The following is a 20656-nucleotide window of genomic DNA, read 5'->3' as shown; positions in this document are numbered from 1 at the left end:
CTTGGGCAGACCCTCCCCGACTGGAGGGTTACAGAACGTGCTGTAGCTGTGATTCATTCGACCCTCATGTGGGAGCTGTGAGGCAGAGCAGAGGTTGGGATTCCCATTTCACAGACGGGAGACTGAGGCATGGGGCATGGGAAGGTGTGACTTCTCAAGGCCACCTGGTGAGGAAAGGACAGGGCTCGGTGACAAGCCAGGCCTCCTGCTCACGCCCAAAAGACTCCTCGCCCTCATCCTAAGAGCAGCTGTGGTTCAGGCTTACTTGGTGCCTGACACGTGATGTGCCCTTGGCAGGCGACTCAGCCAGCCGTCACAATAGTCCTTTACTTCATGTACAAGCACCAACTGCATCTGACAGACAGACGAGGACACGGAGGCTCAGAAAGGTATCTTGGGGCCACCTCAAGCGTGAAGAGCAAAGCTGAGATTCAAATGCAGGTTGTCCTGACTTCAGAGCATGTGTTTCTAACCTAAGCCACAGAGACAATGGGGTGACATTTAAACTCAGCCAAACATGGGGTCATGAAAAATGACCAGAGGAGCAGGGTGTGAGGCTGGGAATCAGCAGTCCACATCATCTTACCAGAGTGTTCAAACTGAGCTCTTTGACCAAATGAGAGTTTCCGGGCAGCCTGATAGAAAAACAGCTTTTGGGGGTGGGCTGCTTGGGTTGCAGGACAGTGGGTTTCAGAAGCCCTGCCCCTCCAGGCCCTCTCACTCCCAAGACAGCCCCTGGTCAATGAGGATAATAGTGGTGACAATGGTGATAAAGTCCTATTAAAATCTTTTCACAGAAGCAGCCAAGATTCTCTGAGCACTTGCCATGTGCTGGCCAGACCATTCGTCACTGCCTTATTCTTGTCCCCGTTTACAGATGAGGAAATTGAGGCGTAGGCGAGTTGGTCAATCAGTATGAGAACACACTGATAACGAAGGGCAGATTCAGGATTTGAACCCAGAGCCCGCAATGCGCTTCCTCACTGAGTCCCGGGGGATGGAGCGGGGATACAAGAGAACTTTCTATGGCTTCATCTGTAGGACTGGTCACGGGAATCCATTTCCTCATTTCCCGATTCTCAGTGTGTCTGTGTTCTCTTTCCCAAGAACCTTCCTCTCAAAACTGGCTTCTCCCACAAAGCTCCCCACCTTCCCTTCTACAGACATTCCTTCTCCCCCTTTCTGAAAGATAGTTCCCTTTCCGTCCCTAATCCCTGTTCAAGGGCATCGGCTGGGAGCCTGGCCGCCAGGGCTCTGAACAAAAGGGGTGTGATGGCCCCACCAATGCCCGGGAAGCGAGCCAGGTGGTTTTCAATTTGCTTTCAGCAAAAGAGGAGTGTTATTGCTGCTACCAATCTACTTAGAGTTATTGGGAAACAATCTTTGATCACAATCTCGTGATTTTGGGCATAAATGTTGGAAGCAGTTCCGAGAATTGAGCAACACCGTCTTAATGAAACTCCCCCATGTCCACCCATTTGCCAAACAAACAGCAATTTTTTATAGCACTTAGTTCTCCGAAGTTGAAAATTAGGTCTCTGCTGGTTTGCTGAATCCTGTCCCTTCCAGCAGTGACTAAATTCATGTGCGGATAAAAGAACAAATTGAGAAAAAGCTCTGTTCATTTCCATAAAACATCCACTTCCAAATCAATATTACTTTGTGTTTAATCATTATTAAATTGTTAATAGACTATCCATGAATGTTAATTGCAATAACAATGTAAAAGATTATTTTAAACAGTGCCTTATGGTAAAAAACAAAATTGAAGAACTTTTAATCAAGATACATATTTTTGATTCAGAGGAGTACACTTCCCTCTCTGCCTGCCAACCCCCTCCCCTGTTCTTTCCCCATTTGTTAGCTTTGCGACAGCCCTACTGACCTCCTAACTACTCCTCTAACACACAGGCACCTTTTCCACCCCAAGGCCTTTGCACATGCTGCCCCCTCTGCCCAAACAGCTCGTCCCTGAGATATAATTATGGCCTCCTTTCTCACCTCCTGCAGTCTTTGCTCTAAGTCACCTTCTCAGTGAGGACTTCTCCGACCTCTGTATCAAAAATTTCTCCCCCTTTCTCTCAACGCTTCATACTCTCTGCCTTGCCTTTTTCCCTCTTAGCACCAATCCCCTCTTTGTATAAAGACATCGTTCAGATTGAATTAGGGTTGACCCTCATGACCTCATTTTAACTTAATGACCTGTTTAAAGGCTCTCTCTCTCTCCAAGTGCGGGCACATTCTGAGGTGCTGGGAGTTGGGATTTCAGCATATCGATTTGGGAGGTGGACACAAGCCAGCCCTTAACACACGGGAAGCTTCACTTCATGCTAATGCCGCCAGCTCTATGCTTATGCTTTGTGCACTTTGTGTTTGCATGTTCTGCTTCAGTAAAGATGTGAGAGGCACATGGTTTAAACCAAATTGTATTAGTACAAACAAAATGATTTGGAGTCTGCTCAGGTGGAGGTTTCTCTGACTAAAAATTAGTGTGTCTTCCGAGGCTCTGGGATAATGCTGCATGTAAATCCCCAGGGCTGTGGACAGATGGAGAAAGGGACAGCCCACGAGGTTCTGCATCTGGACCCCGAGATGAGAGGGAGAGCTGGCCCGGCTGATTTGCCCCATCCCCCCATCTCAGCAGATAAACCTCCTCCCAACCCTCCCCGATGGAGGTCTCCAGACCCATATATGTGCCCATTTTACAGATGGTACAAACTGAGGCTTCAAGAGAAGGGACTTACCCAAAAGCCACCCTGGCTGTTTGGTTGTGAGCGTCCTCAGCCCTGACTGAGACTGGTCACACCGTCCTATCCCTCAGGCCTGGCACCGTCCCACCATTTCCCATGAGCGAGGTGCAAAATGGGCAAAGAGCCTACAGGCAGAGAGGGAGGCCAGCCAGCTCTTGCCAGGCAGCCTGCCCAGCCCAGGCGTCCTTTGGCCTGGTCACCTTGTGGCCAGGTCCGGATTCCCACACCAGTGGCATCCTAAGGACACAGGGCACAGCCTGGGTGCCTGGGAGGGATGAGAAAGTGGGGTTAAGATGAAGTGAGACCTCCTCCCCTGTGGAGGTCAGGGGACCTAGGTCCCTTGTGCAGCACTCATTTGCTGTGTGATCTCGCTGAGCCCCTTTGCCTCTCTGGGCCACAGCCTCCTCTCCCAGGAGAAACACACTAAGGATGAGTGAATGGCGACAGAAAGACCCATCCTCATGGCCACAACAGCCCTCCAATGGCACCACCCTTTAGAGTTTGCGGTCAGCCTTCCCGACCACCAGGGAAGCACTGCTGAGGCCAGTGCCTGGAGGGCATCTGAGACCCTGTGATAGGACATGACACATTCAAGATTCCCCAGCTGGCCAATGACAGAGCCCCTAAAGCCACTCTGGGGACTCTGGGCCCAGCCTGGGGGCTCTGCTGCTCCTTTGGTGACCCCTGGGAGGAGGGAGAATTCCCACAGGAGTACTGGCATTTCCAGAGAAATTGTGGCCCTTCTCTCAGCCAGAACCAGAATTCTCCCAACACCACTGAGACTCCTTAGGGATGTTGACAATGCCCTGGAATTCCCTCAGGATTAGTGCACCACCCCACCCCCTACCCCCAGACACTATATTCTTATAGAACACTGGTCTTTCTGAGCTGTCGTTAGAATTCTTAGAAACAAAGGCTCTTCAACATAGAAAAATTTCATAAGGAAAGGTTAGCATTTCTCAAGAATTCGAGTGTCCTCTCAGAAATGTGAGTTTCCTTACGAATTTTGAGATTTCTGACACCCACAGAAAGGCTGACAGTCTGCCCCAAGTCAGTGATTCTCCCCCAAGAAAACTAAGAGACTCCACAGGAAGTTGCCTAAAAATGGGAGTTAACTTCCGGGGCACTTAAGATGCCTCAGGGAATCATGTAAAAGCCGTGGCCTCTTCCCAGAACTTTGCAAGATGCACACCAAGAGACGTGGGTGCCTGCAGAGAACCCCTCCACACACACACCCACACACACAATTGCGTACATGATGCAACACACACACAGACACACACACACACACACACACACACGCAGGGATTCATGGTGGTTTCAGGAAGTGACAAGTTCCCACCCAGCTGACCTCATGGCCTCACCCTCCTCAGGCCTCCTGTTCTCCACCCCACCTCCTTGCTGTTATCAGCCACAAGTGGCCAGTCTTCCAGAAGTTCTGCTTAGGGCCCCCAGGGCACCTGCCCGCCCCCTCCTGCCTGCTACTTAAGCTCTTCTCCACCACTGGCTCTCACTCCAGGGGCAGGTGGAGGAGACCCGAAGGTCCCAGGTGACGGGAGCCATAACCCAGGTAAGGGTCCCACATTCCCTGCTCTCAGAGGCCTGGAGAGCAGCCGGGTGGTGCTGGATAAGGAGCTGGAGCCCTGGGTTCTGGTCCTAGCCGTGACGCTGACCTGCCAGATGACCCTGGGGCCTCAGTTTCCAGATCTGCAGAATGGAGACCCTCAACCTTTGGTATATTATGTCTGTCAAATAACCAACACCACACCTATGGGAAATCCAAAGCCCACTTGTCCAAAGACCAGAAATGTGTCGGCTTATGAACACACTGTGTTGATTTTGCTCATTTGTGGCAAATATTAAGGATTCAGAGCACTCCTGCCTGGGAGGAAGGGACACAGAGATGAGAGATGAGTGCTAAGCGCAGGGCCCAGAATCTGCTGGCGCAATTGTCGTTGTCATTGTTCTGGGGGCTATTAGCCCAGAGAGCCCACGAGCTCTGCTCGTGTGTGAGACTGCTTTGGCCACCTCCCCACAGGTCCCAGGCCGGAAGGGGGCATGAGCTCCCTTCACATGACCGGGGTCCTGTGGGGGATCCAAGGGGGTGGTGGGGTGGGGATTGCAATTGGGAGTCTGCAAACAACAATCATAACTGTAGTTGTTCCATTTCTTGGTCCAGTTTATGAGGGCATAATTCCCCCCTCCTTCATCTGCAGGGTGCTCGAGAGGGGACCCCGCGGGCACCACATGACATGAGTCTTTTGTACGTACTACCAAGAAAGCCAATGCGCTGCGAATTAAACACATGAATTGTAAGATGCCTCCTGATTTCAGAGACAGTCCTGTGAGAGACAAAATCTGGGTCAAAGCCACTTAAACGTGGTAGTAAAAACCAGATGGTGTAATAGATATGATGAGCTTCTGAGTCCTCCAGCAAAGGAGTGCCCTCCTGCCTGCCCACTGTCTGTCTGTCTTTCTTCCTTAATTCCTCCCTCCCTTCCTTCCCCACTCCCTCCTTTCTTTCTTCCTTCCTTCCTTTCTTCCTTCCTTCCTTCCTTCCTTCGTCTTTCTTCTTTCTTCCTTTCTTCCACATTTCTTAAAATTTCTTTAAATTTTAAAATTTCTTTTTAAACTGAGTTGCATACATAAAACGTACACCTCGATGACTCTTTCCTTATGTGTACGTCCATGTAATCACTGCCCAAATCTCAAGACAGAACACTTCCATCACCCAAGAGTCTCCCCTATGCCCCATCCAGGTCATACCTGCCCCCAGAGGGGACTACTCTTCTGACCTCTATCCCCATGGGTGAGTCTTGTCTCATCCGCTTTTGATCTCCATGGAAGCAGAATCGTACTGACTTCTTTTGTTCAACATAATGCCTGTGAGATCCACTCGTGTCTCTGCGTCTGTCAGCTCTCTCTCATATTTCTTTCTTCTAACTCAAATGAAATCCAGTCCAGGAACCCTGGCTCCTCCCTTCTTCTGCCCTCCCCTCTCTGGGATGCACTTGGGCCCCAAACAAGTCCCCCCTGTGTGTGTTGGCTGTGCCCACTGCCCCTCACCCAGGCTGCAAAGTGGCCCTGGGAGGTCCTGCTGCCTCCTCCCTCAGCTTTCTGGTCAACCTGAGGCCTGGAGGCACTCCACAGGCCATTCTTTCCAGCATTTCTCACATTCAAGCCTTCGTGAGCATCCATCAGGTGAGAGCGCAGACCCAACATTCCATATCTGCCTCCTCACACCCAGGGAGGGTGAGGTCTGCCCTACTCTGGTGACCTCCAATCCCAAGCTCCTTGTGTCTGTTTTCCCTCCATCCAGCTCGCTCAGCTATAGTTCGGGGCTTGAGTTCTTAAACTGGCAGTCCCAGGGATGGAGCCCAGCAGTGTGAGTGCACACGCGTGTGCACATGTGTGCATGTGTCCCACTACATATATTTGAATCACTTTTTTTATTAAGTTTACTTATTTATTTTGAGAGAGAGAGCATGAAGAGGAGAAGGGCAGAGAGAGAGGGAAAGAGAATCCTAAGCAGGCTCCACACTGTCATCGCAGAGCTCAACTCAGGTGTCGAACCCATGAACCGTGAGATCATGACCTAAGCTGAAACCGAAAGTTGGATGCTTAACCGACTGAGCCACCCAGACGTCCCTATTTGAATAACTTTTGAAATCTGACTTAGTTGCCAGTATCTTAAAATCAAAAGTTTCAATTCACGCTCTTGACAAGTTGTGTGTGTGTGTGTCCATGATAAGCCAGGCCCTACTGTGGAGGCTGGGAATACGTAGTGAACAAAACAAAGACCTTGCCAAAAAAGGACCTTACATTTACAGGCACTTCATCAGAATTAAAAAAAAAAAAAATCCCTGCTTTTCTGGAAAGTTCTAAGTTCTAACCAGAAGGGGTCCACGTCTCCCATATGGTACAGTTGGCTAGAGTCTTGTAAAAATCGCACATTTTGAAAAGCACTTGCCCTCCAGTGCATGGCAGCCCCTTCCCTCATTTGAGCTGCTTGCCTGGCTCCTGAAGGCATTTGAATCCTTTACCCCCTGGTCTAGACTTCTGGAAAGCGACTACTGTCAGTCCTGATCTACAAGGAAGGCTGATGAGGACCTTTCTCAGCCTTCTCCCTTCCCCACAGGGCTCATACCATCTCCTCCCCACCTCCAACACACACAGAAAAAGCCCAGGCCTAGGACTGGAGATGGTGGGGGGTAGGGAGTGGGGGGTGGGGAGGGGACATTCCCTCCCAATGTCTATAGTATTAAAAACAAATTCCAGGTGATTCTCAAGAGGCTGCCATCTCTGTTAGATTATTAAGAAATTACCTTTCCAGGGAGCGCCTGGGTGGCTCAGTTGGTTAAGCGTCCCTCTTCGGCTCAGGTCATGATCTCCCAGTTTGCAACTTTGAACCCTCAGCAGGATCTGTGCTGACACCTCAGAGCCTGGAGCCTACTTTGGATTCTGTGTCTCCCTCTCACTCTGCCCCTCCCCTACTCATGCTCTCTCTCTCTCTCTCTCTCTCAAAAATAAACATTAAAAAATTTTTTTAATAAGAAATTATCTTTCCAGGAGTGCCTGGGTGGCTCAGTCAGCAGAGCATCTGACTCTTGATTTTGGCTCAGGTCATGATTCCAGGGTCATGGGATCGAGCTCCACTTTGGGCTCTGTGCTGAGTGCAGAGCCTACTTAAGATTCCCTCTCTCTCTCTCTCTCTCTCTCTCCTGCCCCTGCCCTTCTCCCCCCACTCATGCTCTCTCTTTAAAAACAAATTAAAAAAATAAAAAAGAAATTCCTTTCCATGATCACTGCCATCCATTAGGGTTTCTCATGGGCCCAGTGCCATGCCAGGGGCTTTGTGCACATTATCTTATTCATCCTCCAACCTCCTTGTAACAAGGGTCTGCTCTCAGCTTCATTTTACAGCTGAGAGACTTAGGCTCAGAGAGGTAACTTGACTCAGCCAAAGTCACCCAGCAATTAGATGGTGAACCTGGAACTGGGAGCTGGATCTTCCTGCCTCCATAACCACCTATACGCCCCCACTCTAATCCACTCCCATTCTTGCCAAAGGGGAGTCCTTGCTGATCTTCTCTGGAACTGAGGAGGTTGGCCCAGCTCACCACCCATCCTGCCTTTGTCTCCTTGCCTCCCCCGTGATAGGACTGAGCTAAAGAAAACGGGCAGAGAAGAATATTCTTACCATTAATGCCTGCTGTATACCTGTAGGCTCTGTGCTAGGATCCGGGGATATCATATCAGAGTCTTTCTTCAAGAGGTGACACACAAGGGTGAGTAAGTTGCTATAATGACTGTGATAAGGGAGATCATTGGCTTTAGCCCTTGTTACCACTTCCTTTGCATCTGATTTAGTTATATATTGTTGCATAACAAATTGCCCCCCAAATTTGGTGGCCTCTATCAGGAATTCAGGAGCAGTTGAGTTGGACGGTTCCAGCCTGGACTCTCTCTGTGTTGGAATTAGGTATTGGCTGGGGTTGTAGTCACCTGAAGGCTTGCTCACTGACATGTCTGGCGGGTGATGCTGGCTATTAGCAGTGTCCTTGGCTGGGACTGTCGGAGCTTACCTGTGGACTCTGGATGGCCTGGGATTCCTCATAACATAGTGACTGAAGCCCAGGGCAGGTGTCTCCAGAAAGAGAGAATGGAAGCACAGCATCACTTTGGTTGTGCTGCATTCTTTGGAGCAATCGCCAGCTTTACCCTGACTCATGGAGGAGGAATACAGACCACCCCCCCCCCACCCCCGTATTAACACTGCATGCAGAAGATGTGGGACAGGATAAATATATAGTTGTGGTCGTCTTTGGAAAATGCAATCTACCATAGCATCCTCATCCACTAGCTCAAGTATCCGAGGGAATTCAAACAATAACCATCTCTCATAATCCTGGCTCTGTCATTACCGCTGAGTCACCTTGGCCAAAATTATCTCACTTCCATTTCTTCGGCTATAAATTGAAGTTAATAGTGCGTGCCTCTCAAGGTTGTTAAGAAGATTTGACTAAGTGAAATGGTGAGTGGAAAGCACCTAGCGTGGGAACTGGCACAGAGTAGGCCCTCGGCAAATGGCGACTGCTGCTTGCTGTGTCTACCAATGGAAGCATTAGACCGTAGTATGCGCTCTGGGGCCAGCCTGCCTGGCTTTGGGTTCTAACTGCCACTTATCAGCTGTGTGTTCTAGGGCAAATTATTCTCTCTCCCCACACCTCACTTCTCTGGCCATAAAGCAAGCATGATAAAAGCACATATTTCATAAGGTCCTCGTGAAGGTAAAATGGGGTGATGGAGACAAAGTGCTTGGCAAGATGTCGGGCACAGAACACACTTAGTAAACTCTGGCTGTTCTTAGGACCACATGTGCAGAGGAACTTACTGCCCATTTACAAAGCACTTCTATATCCAGGGCCGTGTTTTTCTCTCAAGAGGCAGGACAAGTAAAAATATGTCAGGTTTGCAGATGAAGAAGCTCAGAGAGGCTCAGAGAAATTGAGTGGCTTGATGCAGCCACACAGAAAGTGACCAGGAAGATCAAATGAGACGCCAGGGCTCCTGGATCCCAGACTAAGGTTTCCCTGTTGACCAAATCTTGTCTCCATCGGTACCCAGAGGGAACGTGGGGATGTGTTTGTGGGCTCTCTTCCTCCCCTGGCACCTGCTTAGCACAAGCCATGCTCATTTTGGAGGTCCCAGGTCCCAAACAGGTAAGTTACCCCATGCTTCTTGGAAGCTCCTTCCAAGGAGATTCCAGAAGAAACTCCCCTCTGTTGGACAAGCTGACACCTGTCACCAAGTCTGACTCATTAGAAGTGCTTAGATTTGCAAGTGATACAGGAGGCCCTCTGCCTTTCCTAGAGGTTCCTAATCCCTTTTGGATCCCATTTGGTGTCTAGATTGTATGTTTAATACAAACCTCATGTCATTTCTCTGCCCTCTCACTGTAGTCTTCTTACACTTGGTTCCCAGGCAAATCTTTCCAGCCTCCGTCTCTGATGACCTGAGTCCCATGAGATTGCAGTGCCAGCTGCTTTGGAACCACATTATCACAGACTTGTGGCTTCCGGTCTTCTGATAAAAGACTTTGGAAACCACTCATATGCCTCAAGTCCAGAGTCTGGTCCATATTGTCTCTGACGGTTTCTTATCTGGAACCCCACTCCAGATACTAATTTCTGTCATAGAGATTGTTTGATTGCAAGGGACAAAAACTTTCCCTATGAAATCGTTAAGCAAAAAGGTTGATTTATCAAAAGGGGAGAGGTGTTATCCCAGTGATTTCAAAGTTGAGGAGTCCCCCGGGCCTCTCAGACCGCTAACACCGAGATCTGGGAAGCTGTCTACAGTAAAGCAGTTACACCCCCCTTGAGGCCACCGTGCTTGTTTCTCAGAGCATAACTGTATCATCATTTTCTCTGCTCCATCATAAATAGCCCCAGTGTGGTCCCCTTGTGTCTGACTTGTCATTGCCTCCTGAGTCAAATGCTCAAAAAAATCTAGTAAGAGAGTCTCAGTTCTACATCTGCGAAGGTAACCCTTATCCTGGTTCCTGGGCAGGGTCACAGAGCTGTTTCTGGGATGAGCTTATTCCTGTGGCTCTAGTGGAAAGGTGTGGCCTTGGACTTACCCATGCACCTTTGTCCCGGCAGGCAGTAGAACTGGAGGTCTCCTGAGCAGCGGTGGTCTGTTGGACATAGGCCTTCTCAAGACTGGCCAGGTGCTTGGCCATGGTGGTGTGCTTGAGATGGGCCTTCTCAGTGGGAGCAACCAGCAGGCTCTGGCCACCAGCAGTTCTTCAAGCAGCAGAGGAGCTGTCCACGTCTGTGAACAGAACTCCTCTGAGAAGGACCAGAAGTACATTTTCCTAAGGACCATGACACTGACGATGTCTCTGAGTACAGTATCTAGCCCAAGAAATCCAGTCTTGCCCTTGAAAACAAACCTGCTGACCACACCCCCAGTGAGAACAGCTGGGCCAAGTCCATGAGAACCCCATGAGAACCCATGTGGCTGCTTGGGTCACCATGAGTTACCCTGATCAAAGTGAGATGAGGGCTCAAGGCTCTGCTGACAAAAGCAATGTGATTGGCCAAGGGTCTTTAGGCCACAAAGGAATGACTCTCCCTGGACAGCTTGGTCAAGAGGGTATGAAAAACCCTGGCTACTCTGACCACAGTCATCAGCCCAACCTGACATTATAGGTGTGGGAGTTATGAGTGTTTCAGGCAGTGGTCTTCCTGCAGATGGTTCTCTAGAAAGTGCTGCCAGGTCTGAGGTGGCTGTGTCTGGCAGTTATAGTCAGTCTGGGTCAACTGGTGGTTTTGATCAATCTAGGGAAGAGCCAGTAAGTGGTCAGCTTGGGTCAGGGAAAACTGGGGGTTTTGGTCAGTTTGGGGTGGGATTAATGAGTGGTCAGACTGGTGTGATTATGGTCAAATTGGTGGTAGGTCATCTGGTGATTATAGTCAAATTGGGGATAGGCCATCTGATGGCTCTGGTCAGCTAGAGAATGGGTCATCTGGAAGATATGGTCAATCTGGGGCAGAGTCAATAAATGGTCAGCCTGAGTCTGGGTCATCTTGAGGGAAGCCTTTAGAACAACCCCAAACATTTGCTCTGGAAGGGGAGGGTTGCCTGCACTGCAGAGGTGGAGAAAACAAGCCCAGTGACTTGCCTCCAGGAGTGGTCTGGGACCCAGGGAGTGCCCTGGCTGTGACTTCCCAGGCCATTTTTGCTTAGGCCCCCATCGGAGGTTCCCCAGGAACTCAGCTCACACTGTCCTCCTGCTCAGCTTCCTCAGTGGCTCCATGCTGGTTGTGACCATGGAGGCTCCCTTAGTGATGCCTCAGACCAGATCTGGCCAAGTCTTACTCGTTCTGCAGAACTGTCAAACTGTCTTCACTGGGACCCACATGTGAAAATGGTAGGTACTACACAAGGAGGGCACAGTGGGGAACAGTGCTAAGCACAGTGGCAGCTACCAGGCTCACTGGGGACCACAGTCAGGATGCAACAAACCATGCCACCAGAGCATCTGTCTTCTCATTTCAACCTCTGACCAGGTTTCTCCACCAGGGAACCTACATTTCTAAACAGAAAAGGATATCTTCTTGCTAGAAGCACGTATCTTCCATGAAAGTGTCCCTGAGTATTGCATGGCCCCTTGCCTGTGCTCACACAGAGAGACCCTGGGCAGGATCTCTGTCAAAGCACCTCTCACACTACGTGGTAATTGGGTGTGTGCACCTACGTGAGGTCTGTGGGAGTAGAAGCTGCCTTATATTTGTCATTAATTTGTTCATTTATTTACTCAACAAATACTGAGCCATTCACTATAGTGTTGTTCCTGGAGATACACTGGAGAACAAGACAGAGAAGGATGAGTAGATGGTTGGATGGACAGATGAATGGATGAATAGGAGGATGAGTGCAAGGATAGGTGGCTGGGAGGATGGATGGATGGATGGATGGTTGGATGGATGGATGCATAGATGAATGGATGGATGGATGGATGGATGGATAGATGGATAGATGGATGGATATAGGATGGATGTGTGTATGGATGGAGGGATGTATTAAAATGTAAAAAGATAAGCTGATGGCTCAAAAATTCTTTTGTGGTCTTCCTTAAAAACCTAAGCTTGGTTCACTAGATGAGTTCTAAAAATTCACACTTACTTAGTTTAAGAGCAATGAGCTGGGGTGCCTGGGTGGCTCAGTCGGTTAAGCGTCAGACTTCGGCTCAGGTCATGATCTCACGGTTCATGGGTTTGAGCCCCGGTTGGGCTCTGTGCTGACAGCTTGGAGCCTGCAGCCTGCTTCAGATTCTGTCTCTCCCTTTCTGTCTGCCCCTCCACTGATTGCTCTCTCTCTCACTCTCTCTCTCTCTCTTTCAAAAATAAACATTAAACATTAAACATTAAAAACATTATTAAAAAGAGCAATGAACTAAGGGTTAATCAGATTCTGTAGCACTATATTTCAGACAGACCATCCCCCTGAATAAGTAAGTGTCCAGATGCTGTCACCACCTAATGGATAATCTCTAAGATCATTTTTCATGGTTGAGAGGGATGCTGTAAATTACAGATGGGTGCTACAACTCAGGAGTGAAATTGAACATGGGTTTAAAAAGATAGGCAGGCGAGCCCTAGAACCCAACTGCCAGCTGTCTGTGGTCCTTTCTGGCTCCCAGAGTCTGAATTCAATGCCTCAGAACCAAGATCACAAACTTAAATGCCCATTAGGGGTAGGAAATAAGCAAAATCGGTAAGTGGGCTCCAGTTAAGAGAAGTACAACATACGAGTTCAATTTCAGTTTTAGGGATCCAACAGAGAGTGGTGGGCACTATGGCAAACTGGACGCTATGTTTCTTATCTGAAGAGGACAATCCCTCTTTGGCTCCTGCTGACTGTGGCCATTTGGGAAGGCGGGCCCTGTCTTGTCAGATTTCTGAATCTTAAACAGAAACTGGATATTTGAGTTTTTATGTAAAGTTACTTCATTTTTAAGTTCTGAAAACTCACTAAAATTTTAAAAGACTGTGCTTGCAAAAGAAGACACTCCTGTGGGCCTCTTTTGGTCTGCAACCTGCCACTTGGCAACCACTATTTTAGAACATGGTTTCTAAGAAGAAATGCCTTCTATGCACCTTAAAGCAAGTCCCAAGGAATGTAAAAGCTCCCACCTGTTCATAAGGTGCTAGATGCCCTTTTGATGACAGGTAGCCCTCCAGCCCATATCTTTCTTTTACTTACTGAATCGTCACAAGAACTTTATTTTACATGCTACACAGGAGATGCACAGAGAGGCTATGTAAATTGGACAAGATCACACAGCCAGGAAATAGCGGCACTGGGAGGTAAACAATCTGTGTTTTTAACTATCATGGTAATTTGAGTTAATATTTGCCAAGCGCTGAGACTGGTCTTTGGAGCAGAAAGAAAAACATTTTATAACCATCAGCTATAATGGTTGTTATAAATTTCCCTGATCCCCTTTGCAGCCTGCTCTCTTCAGGGACAGAAGTCATGCTGAAACGGGTCCTGCAGAACTCCTTACCCAACGTGGTGAGTTTGACAAAGGTAGACCCCACAGATCAGCTAGAGGTACAGAGGGACAGCCAAGGTAGGGAGAGATAGTCCACACCGGCAGTTTTATCCCTGGACTCTCCAGCCTCCCAGAATTTCACTGCCCTGTCCTTTGTCCGCGTCCCCGATGCTAGGGAAGGGGGAGAGAAATAGGGGACTGACGTGTGCCAAGCCATTTTCACCTGTGGAAGAAGGAGATTTGTGTTGTGTTTATAAAAGACTCTGATAAAATCACTCCACTCTGTACCTGGCCCGTCAGGGGCTGGGCTGGGCTGGAAGGGTGGCCCAAGCCTCCTGTCACAGAGACCTCTGCTTATCTGTGTTTTGGCTGTGCCAGTTGTCTGATTCTGGCTCTGCATCATCAATCAGTTGAGCATTCCGAAAAGTAAGATGTGCCATGGGCTTGAGCATTGCTCTCTTGCTAAGACACTGCAGTAGCCACCCCACCCACTCCTGTTTTCTCCCCTTCATGGCTTCAGAGAGATTTTTCTGACTCCTATCTCTGATCAGAATCTTCTGGAGCTTCCCGTTACCAGGAGGATCAAGTTCAAACCCCCAAAGCTGGCAGTCAAGGCCTTTCCTGCTCCAGCCTTATTGTCCTCTGTCCCCATCTTGCTGCTCCAGCCAGCTGATCTCAGACATCCCATAAACTCCAGGACCTTTTCACACATTATAGTTTTGCTCCTCCCTCTGCCTGGAAAAATCCCACACCCCTTCAAGTTGTGGCTCCAATAGTTTGTCTTCTCCAAAGTCTTTCCAGATCTCTCCAGGCGGACTGACTCCCTCCTCAGGACTGTCACGACCTTGTGCGCATGTATCCATCACGCTTATCATATTGTATAGTAACTGTTGGTTTCTTCCACTAGAACAAAAGCTCCTTGAGGGGAGGGACTCTGTCGTAGTTTTTCTTGTGTTTGTCTTATAGCTCCTACTTGGGCACAGAGCGGGCACTCCATATATATTTTGTTGGAGTATGAACTGGAAATGAAAGGGGAGAATGTGGCTGGATGACAGAACAAGGGGCGGAAGTATTAACGAATAGTAAAATAGAAAAATGAAAACATGTACGATAGTATGGGTGGATAGAAGAATGGATGAGTGGCTGGATAAATACAAGGAGGTATGGACAGAATATGATGGAAAGAGAATGGAAAGAAGGAAGAATGAAGGAAAGGGAATTTAGATGTATGGGTGAATGGATGGAAGAATAGGAGACAGTAAAAATGATGGATGGATATAAGAGAAGCGGGAAAGATGAAGGATAATGGATGGGTGTACAGACAGATAAAGGGATGGATGGACGGATTGTTATGTGCCAAGTTAAGAATGTTCCACTCTCTTGTACTGGAAGACGGTAGGGCTCTGGGCCTACGATGTATTTTCCAGCAATTTGGGAATTATCTCCCCCTTCTGGATAAGTCTGTGTATGACAAGGACAAAGGAGGTTCTGAGTCTGTATTTCAATTTGATCTCTTGTGTCTCCTCTTGTCCTCCCTCCCACTGCCACCTCTGTCCCTCTCTCTCCTTCAGACGTCCACTCACTCAAGTTATTTAGGAACCTTTACTCTGCTCTCACCCAAGTGCCCACATCGTCTGAGCCTTATTACTGCCTGGACTTTCAGGTAAAATCAGCAAGTTCTCTCCTAAGAATCTTCTGAGATTAGCCAAACCTTCACATCTGAGACTAGCTCGGTGGTGGCCCCACCCCATCACTCACTGGTCTTCTCTGTCAGGCAAATGTGCCACAGCTGCCCTGTCAAGAGAGGCAGGCTTGGCTGCTGCTTGACTGTGCAACCTTGGGCACATGGCCTTAGGTCTCCATGCCTCAGTTCTCTCATCTGTCAGATGAGAGTGATTATCAGACTCATATGAAGTGATCATAGCTCATCAATTCCAAGACACACATTTCCCCCACATTGTACCATTTCTGAAGTTGACATGTGTCTTATATTCAATGGTATCCCATAGTTGGCAATTAAAAAAAATTCTTAGTGGCACATTAAGATCATGTGTATCTTAATCTATGGGTTTTTGACATGTATGAACTATAGTACAATGATTAGATGAGAAGATGTCTGGTTCCTTGTCCAACAGAGTAGAGATTCAAAACTTAGTGGTTTATTCCCCTTTCCCCTAGATTTATATCCATAAAATAAACAATCAGGTTAGTTACTTAGGATCACAATATGTGGGGTCCAGGCTGGAGAAGTGGTCCACGGTGGAGAAGTGGTCCAAGCTGGGGGAGTGGCCCATGGTGGCCTCTCCTGCATCCCTCTCTTCTGAGCTTCTTCTAAACATGAACATGGTCCAGCCAGCACCCCGGCTCATGGGAAGTTCTGATTATGAGGAATATGATTTGTTCCACAAAGTAGGACCTTCAGGGACCTTGGAAACAACATCCCCCATGCCTTCCAGCACTCAACTGCCCAGACTCAGAGTTGGGAATCCAGATTGTAGGAACAGCTCTGCCACCAGCTCACTGTAAGACCTGGGCAAAGCAGTTCACATCTCCAAGTCTCCTTTTTCTTGTCTATAATCCCTCTATGGCAAGTTTGTTGTAAGGATCAAATGAGAGACTTGGGGCCTGGCATGCAGATGGTGCTCAATTAATGGAGGCTTTCCAGTTTTTCCCAGGACAAACACTTCCCGGCCTCTTTCATTAACTGGCTGATTGAAAGTAAGTTTTTTCTTCTCATCTCCACCCCCATTGTTTCCCAACCTCATTGCCTTCTTCAGTGTTGAGCAGTCCTTTCTCAAGGGCTCTGAAAGCATGGGCTCTGGGGCCATGGAGAGCCTCCCTGACACAGAATCCATATTTTGATCCATAAGGAGCACTAAAGCTGGGTTTTTGGATAAGCAATGCCACAGTGACCAGTGGGGTTCCTGAGATAGCCTGCTCCATAGTGATTAATGTTAGATTTGAATTCTAGGTTCTCCTATTCCATCGTGATCCTTGTTATAGATTTTCCTGAAGCAGCCCATTCCATAATGATCAATGTAGGAGCGGAGTTCTGGGGATAGCCCACTCCGCAGGCATCAGCATTGAGATAGAGCTCCTGAACTAACCTACTCCATGGTGAAGAGTATTGTCAAGAAATTCACTCACTCTGTAATAGTACTTCAGGGAAATTGCTGAAGTTCTCTACTCCATAATGATCAGTGTTGTGGGGTTCCTGGAATATCCTACCCCATAGGGAAGACTTCTATCATGGGGTTCCTCAAATATTTCACTGTTGTGGTCAGCTATCGGGATATCTCATTCCATAGTGAAGGTATTACCGTTGGGTTTCTGGGCTAACCCATTCTCTTGGTGTTAAAGTGAGGTTGTTCTTAGTATTATATGTAAGATTCCAGGCTGTCTCACTTTGGTGAAAAGCATCGTGGTGAGATTCCCGGGATATTGCACAACGTTATTGTGAGAAGCTCTCCAATAAAGCCAAGTGATCTCTGAGTCTTAAAGGAGGATTTTTTTTTTTTTTAAGTTTTATTTTCTTTATTTTGAGAGGGAGAGAAAGAGTGAGCAGGGAAAGGGCAGAGAGAGGGGGAGAGAGAATATTCCAAGCAGGCACCATGTTGTCAGTGCAGAACCCAACGCAGGCTTCAAACCCATGAACCGTGAGATCATGACCTGAGCTGAAATCAAAAGTTGGACACTCAACTGACTGAGCCACCCAGGCACCTCAGGAAGGTTTTGTTGTTGTTGTTGTTGTTGTTGTTGTTGTTTTATTACATCATTGTGTTTTCATTCTATTTCCCAAATCCCCTATGCTGAGGGGTGGGGGAAGGAAGGGAGGAGACAGGAGCAGTGGACAAAGGAGAGCTGTCCTGGCCAGACTTCAGGACTATCATCATAGCTTGCCTCAGCCCACCTCCGTCTCCTCTAGGTTTCTCACCAAGATTGGGTCCCCAGCAAAAGACAGGGGAGGAGATGCGATCCCCTTCAAGCAGGAAGGGGCAGCCTATAGTCGCCCTGTAGAGCCAGGAACGGCCTGACTCATCTGAGAGGCCTCTAGTGGCTTCCCTGGGATTTCTCCGTGGTTGTGGCGAAAGCCAGGGAAGATGGCCAGAGAAAGCCCTGGCCTCGGCATCCTGAGAACTGAGTTCAAGCCACAGTTCAGCTACTAGCTCTCCAGGTGACCTTACACCAGACCTTTCCTCTCTCTGGGCCTCTCCTGTCCCACCTGTAAAATATGCACAGATTCCAAAAGCCTTTCTTTCAGCGATGAGTGTTGGGGACATGGGAGAGGACAAGGCCGAAGGCCGGAGAGGCCTGTAGTGGCCATGGTTTTTCCAGGGGCCTCTCCGGCCTCCGCTCTTGTCCTCTCCCATGTGCTACTACAGGCCTGCTTCACAGTGACAACTTTTCATGTCTCTCTTTGCTGCCAGTTGCAGAGGCCCAGTGGTCCTCCTATCTGCAGGATCGGCATGGCACCCTGTCGGACTCCAGTAAGGATGTTTAAACCCCGGAGAGTCACTGTGGAACTCTGGCCCCATCTCGAGAGACCGTCACTTGATGATCTGCCACAGCCGAACTGCCAACAGTCCCTTTGTTGGGCTTGGGCTTGGATGTGCTGGAAGACGGAGTACCTCTCCAGGAAGGTAGGTCAGCATGGGCTGGTTATGGCAGGGGAGTCTCTAAGAACTGAACCAAAGGAATGGAGCTCCAGTGGGGGAAGACCGGGCTGTGAACATGGCGCCCCCATCAGGAGGTAGGTCTGCCGTACAGCCGAGGGCTTGAGCATTGTCGCTGGCTGCTGAAGCTGGGGCCATCTTCTACCCGGTAAGTAGGGCCACAGCATTCCCGTAAGACGCACGATACCAGGCCGCTGACGAGCTATAAGCCCTCCAGGGCCCAGAGGCAATGGGTGCTACCAGTGAGGTTTCCTGGGACCCTCGGACCCTGTACCCTCATCTCCCACTTATCTGTCCTCCGCTTTCCTCTCCTGTATAATGAATTTGCTCTAAAGCCACTTTTTCAGGTTTAAGATACACTTCAGGATCTGCCTGGAAAAAATAAAATTGAGGAACAAGAGAACACACCTTTAGAATCCTGGAAGGTCAGAATCCGGACCTCAGAGGGAACCTGAGATCTTCCTGATGGGTGGGAAGGAGCAGGAATGTCAGGCCAGTAGGTCCCACATCACTGAAGCCCTGACCCTTGCTTTGCATGAGACCTTCATGATAAGGCTGTGACAGGGAGTGGGTGGCCCCTGTCACAGCTCTTTGGTGCAACAGTGATGGGGCCAGGCTTTGGAGTCAGCTAGACCTGAGTTCAAATCCTGCCCTTCCACCGACTCTCTGAACCTCAGTTTTGTCTTCTGCAAAATGGGAGTGAGAATAGCCCCTATCTCATAGGGTAACCCTAAAAAACTTCATGAAGAAAGCGGCAGTGCAGAGGCTGGGACTGCGTAGCAAGCTGCCTCCACCGGGTAACAGTCTAAAACCAATGAGGCCAACGGAGCAACCGTGCAGAGATGTGGATAGAAAAGTTCAAGGGGGTGTGAGAACCCGCAGTCAAACCCTCTGCGTCACCCCTGATCCCCAGAGAGAAGCCCCTGCAATCACAGGGGTGGAAACTGCATGAGCTTCAGCTGCCCCCTCGCCCCCATCCCTCCACCTCCGGAAGGAGTAAGAACAGACTGGCGGGACGGCCGGGTGATGGGGGTGCAGTCCCCAGACGACACCACAAGGTGGAGCCATGCCCCTGCTAATCCATGCTTCCTACCCTGAAGCCTGAAGATCCTTATGTAAAGCAGCATTTTTGACGCCAGGCACCCCGCTGGGCACGGGCCTTTCATGATTTTAATTTTCAAAGCCATCCCTCAAGATCAGTATCACTAGCTCCATTTTAAATATGGGGACACCGAGGCTCGAAGTGACATGACTAAATGTGAGGACTAGAGAGTCATAATACTTGGGCTCAAATCCCAGTTCCTTCAGCCCACTAAGACACTTAACCTGTCTGTGCCTCAGTCTCCCCATCTGAAAAATGGGGCTAATAATAGCAGTAACATTATGATAGTTTAATAGACCTTAGCTATTTGTTTTTGTTCCGTGCCCAGCCCTGTGCTCCGCACCTCACATGAATCACTTCATGTGGTCCTCACAACCACCTTGGGAGGTGGCCATTAATATCCTTTTTTTGCAGATGAAGAAACTGAGGCTCAGAGAGGCTAGCTGCCTGTCCCATTTCCACCCAGCTAGATGGAGGCAGAGTGAAATTCAAAGCCAGGTCTCTTGGCAGAGAGCAGGAGGTATCCAAAACCTCAGAGGAGAGAGATGCCCTAGGTTCTTGTCCCGGCCTACATCTCCCTGATGCTCTGGCCTCAGTTTCCCCACTGGTGCACAAGCAATTGGGATGCATGAAGCCAAGCCCCTTTGCCACCCCCGGTTCTATGACTCACAGTGTGGCAGCCAGGAGACCGCATTCTGGAGGTGCCAGAATTGGGGCATAGGAACCCCCAGGGACAGGAGGGCCCCAGGTCTCCGCGGGTCTCCCCACACCCTGCACAAAGCGACCCCAGACCTCAAGCCTCTCGAGGCCTCCCTCATGTCACACGGACCCATGGCCTGAGGACGCACTGACAGGTGTGGCTCACAAGGCCATTCTGGCCCAGCAACAACACATGTGACAGTATTCATTCTCTCAGCCGCCTTCTCCAGCACCGTATTTGCGAACCACACGAGGCGCCTGTGGGCCTGGAGGAGAGCTGCGTGGAGCCAGATGGAGGGACAAAGAAGGGAGAGGGGGGGAAGCGGAGTGGCCTTCAGCGTTCTCCCCAAGTCTCTGCTGTGCCCCC

The 20656-nt window shown here is 49.2% G+C and overlaps 1 long non-coding RNA gene across 3 annotated transcripts; it reads left to right on the top strand.

Moving 5' to 3' along the window:
• The first annotated feature begins 3648 nt into the window (after nt 1-3648).
• Nucleotides 3649-9808, top strand: LOC122214921. 3 transcript variants are annotated; one of them, XR_006200157.1, is made up of 5 exons: nt 3649-3737; nt 4124-4320; nt 4967-5013; nt 7911-8038; nt 9735-9808. It is a non-coding gene; the product is annotated as an uncharacterized LOC122214921 (long non-coding RNA). The 3 variants fall into 3 exon arrangements; XR_006200159.1 differs by having other exon boundaries at nt 3667-3737; nt 4270-4320; XR_006200158.1 differs by lacking the exon at nt 4967-5013.
• Nucleotides 9809-20656: the final 10848 nt, after the last annotated feature.

Source organism: Panthera leo, chromosome A3 (assembly GCF_018350215.1).
Source record: "Panthera leo isolate Ple1 chromosome A3, P.leo_Ple1_pat1.1, whole genome shotgun sequence".
NCBI classification, from domain to species: Eukaryota; Metazoa; Chordata; class Mammalia; order Carnivora; family Felidae; genus Panthera; species Panthera leo.
Note: the sequence above shows the minus strand (reverse complement) of the source record. Positions and strands in the feature narration are given on the sequence as shown.